At 42.7% G+C, this 3456-nt stretch overlaps 1 pseudogene across 1 annotated transcript; it reads left to right on the top strand.

Annotated features, from left to right (window-relative positions):
- Window positions 1–1638: 1638 nt before the first annotated feature.
- LOC148878298 (mitogen-activated protein kinase kinase kinase 18 pseudogene) lies at window positions 1639–3048 on the top strand (annotated as a pseudogene). Its single transcript, XR_016101486.1, has one exon. The product of XR_016101486.1 is annotated as a mitogen-activated protein kinase kinase kinase 18 pseudogene (transcript).
- Window positions 3049–3456: the final 408 nt, after the last annotated feature.

Below are 3456 nucleotides of genomic sequence, written 5' to 3'. Positions count from 1 at the left end.
TATAACATTACTCACTTTCTAGAAATTGCCAAAAGAACTTATCCAAAGAAAATATTGTTTCCATAAGACCCACACTCCAAGGCAATCCCTCCTCCAATAGATGAATAATAAATTACTAATTCTATGTAAAGTTTAAAATATCGTTAATACGTATTGTATTGGTGCCTTTTTGATGTATCCTTACAGGGATGTATTGGGTCAGGCTATGATTCAAAGAGTAACCAAGACTTAAATCAACCCTTCTGAATCGATTTAAAAAAAATAAATAAATAAAACACAAAAAGAAAACACCGATGCAAACCGATACACCGATATTTAGAACCTTGATTCAATGGAGTGACATTGGATTCATTAAAATTGAAAAAGGTATAAGTCATATTTGTTTCAAATGTGAATTGGGTTGGCCTTTGCTTTCCTTTACAACCAAATTCCACCTGTTTGGTTTGTCCCCCACTCCTGTGTGTGTGATTTTCGGAATAGAGAAGTGGGAGTGTTTGGTCGGTAAACAAAGTCTGTGGTTTACCTTTTTCTCATTACTTGCCTTTGCTTTCATTCTTCTCCCTCTTTAAGCCTTTTAACTTCCTCCCAAAACCAACTCCCACGCCTGCCTACCTCTTTAATTATCACCACCCCCCCTGGCCGCCCATATTCCCAATGTAAAATATTTTCTCAACTAATATTAATATAATTATTCAGTATTAGCTGCTACCTAAGTTCTTCAATCTTTGTATTTCATCGTTTCCCACCCTACTGACCATTCGCTTTTTCTATTGCAACTTGGAAATTGGAATCAATTTGACCCAAAACATCCTCAGAATCAATTTCATCCAGCTCTAAAAGAAAAAAAAAAAAAAAAAAAAAAAACTCAGAGTTGGAGCCCTAGGTATAGGTATAAGGTATTGATTCAAATCTTCTATACTGAACCGGATTATCTGTTATTACTCTGTGGGCAACTCTATTTTCTTAATCCAAAGACTTGAGATTTGACAGGAACTGCCCAAATTCAACCGTATTTTGATGTTCCACTCCACCCCAATTTGACTATATGCCATTTTGCCTTATTTCAAAGTCCACTGATCCATTGTTGAGGTAAGAAGAATAGGAGAGGAGAGGCATCTAACCTAAACTGAAGTCTAAAATCTAATTCCAAAGTTAAGAATATCCAAATCCATCGTATCTGAAGCTAACTTGCCAAATCATGAATCATCAGAGATTGCAGTTGTCCAAATTTCTCCCCAGAAATCTTGGCACGTGCTCACGTGTCTTCATGTGGGTGGCATCATTCTAAGCCAAGCAACCGCCGTCCAGTCGGAGTCGGCCAAAGCTGTCAACGCTATTTTCTTTTCCACGTGGCTCACTGTGATAAAGAGAGGGAGAGAAGAAAAATGGCCGCCCTTCTCCCTTTTCTTTAGAGCAAATCACAGGAATACTTAGAAAAGAAACCAAAGAACCTCCTCTCTCCACTCTCCAACCAACCAAAAATTTATAAGAAACAGATCATCTTCGTCATATTAATCCCTTTCTTTTTTTTTTTTTTTTTTTCAAATGTAAAGAGAAAAAGAGAAAAGAGTCGTGTCGTGTGTCGTCTTACCTTTCAATTTCATCTTCCTTTGTATATATATAAGAGCTACCCAGCCAACAAATCCAACCACAATCCAACTCACACTCCTCCCTTCTTTCTCTCCCTCTCTCTCTGCTCCCCCATCTCTCATGGACTGGACAAGAGGCCGCACCCTCGGTCGTGGGTCGTCGGCCACGGTCTCTCTCGCTACAGCTGTTCGGTCCGGGGAGACGGAGATCTTTGCTGTTAAGTCCGTCGACCTCTCGCGGTCTGAGTTCTTGCAGAGGGAGCAGAGAATTCTTTCTTCTATCAGATGTTCTCGTATTGTTGGGTATAGAGGATGCGACATCACCTCCGAAAATGGTCAGCTTTTGTACAACTTATTCATGGAGTACGTACCCGGTGGCTCACTTACGGATGCAATTCAGAAGCAAGGCGGCCGGCTCGACGAATCTGCAATTCGATTGCATTTACGCCAGATTCTGGGGGGGATACATTATCTTCACACCAGTGGTTTGGTCCATTGCGACATTAAGGGTCGGAATGTTCTAATTGGAAAGGATGGTGCCAAGATTGCAGACTTGGGTTGCGCCAGATGGGTCGATCAGGTGTTTGAATCGATGTCCATTGCCGGGACGCCGGTCTTCATGGCACCTGAAGTCGCTCGTGGGGATGAACAGGGGTTCCCTGCCGACGTCTGGGCTCTTGGGTGTACGGTGATTGAGATGGCCACCGGACGTCTCCCGTGGTCGGACGCTTCCGACCCGGTCTCTGCCCTTTACCGAATTGCGTTTACGGAAGATACGCCGGAATTGCCGAATTGCCTGTCCGATCAAGCAAAGGATTTCTTAAGCAAGTGTCTAAGGAGAGATCCAAAAGACCGGTGGACGATTAGTCAACTTCTTAAACATCCGTTTGTGGATGAACCCAGTTCCGGTCTCAACCAAACCCAGGACTCTGCTTCCAAATCTCCAACGAGTATATTGGATCAAGCCTTCTGGGACTCACTCGAGGAGCCGGAAACACCCCGGAGCCTTCGCTCTCTGAATTCTCCAGCTGAGAGGATCCAGCAGTTATGTGGGAACATTTCATCATCGTCATCTCCAAGGCTACCCGACTGGAGCTGGGACAATAGTTGGATCACAGTCAGAAGCAACAGCACCACCACAACTAACAACTGCTTCCAGGAGGTAGAACAAGATAATTCCTTGAGCCGGGACCAGAGTATGACCCCAGCCGATGAACCCACAACGGTTAATGGGTCATTTGCAGTTAGCGACGAAGAGCTCAATTTTTATGGAAGCTCTGGCGTCAATGAGGATTCTATGAATTACTCTGTTAATGATATTAGTGGTAGGATAGGATCTGATATTGACTGTAAATGTGATAACGTTTTATCTAGAAACAATATCAATTACGAGAATTTGTTTCATTCAATCAAAATTCTCTTCAACGATATAAAAATATAGTATAAATCGATCAGGCCATCTCTCTCTCTTCTTTTCTTTTCTCCTTTTTAAAATCTATTTTAGTAAACCCATCTTTCCCCAATTAATTTTCTTTGGGTCTCAAAGCCTCCATGGTTTAATCCTCCTCGACGAAGCAACGGCCCCAGACGGCGAGCAGTGGTGGAGGCGGGGGGAGGGCCGATTTCTCGATCTGAAGTGATGGGCGAAGACTTTGAAAGAAAGTCGTCGGTGGCAGATCAACTTCTCATTCCATAATCTAAATGGTAGTGAGCTCAAGTCAATCTATAGAGCTCCTATTCTCTACATTCCACTCTATTTTCGTCTATTTGGAGTCGGGGAATTTGGAATATCTTATAAGTTATAACCCAAAGCCAAGACCGAGTTGACGAGTTTAGCCCAATTAAGGTGCTTCTGGATAAGATTTGG

Source organism: Nelumbo lutea, chromosome 1, assembly GCF_056320005.1.
Source record: "Nelumbo lutea isolate HS-2025 chromosome 1, American lotus-T2T, whole genome shotgun sequence".
NCBI lineage: Eukaryota > Viridiplantae > Streptophyta > Magnoliopsida > Proteales > Nelumbonaceae > Nelumbo > Nelumbo lutea.
This window is presented reverse-complemented; position numbering and strand designations above follow the sequence as displayed.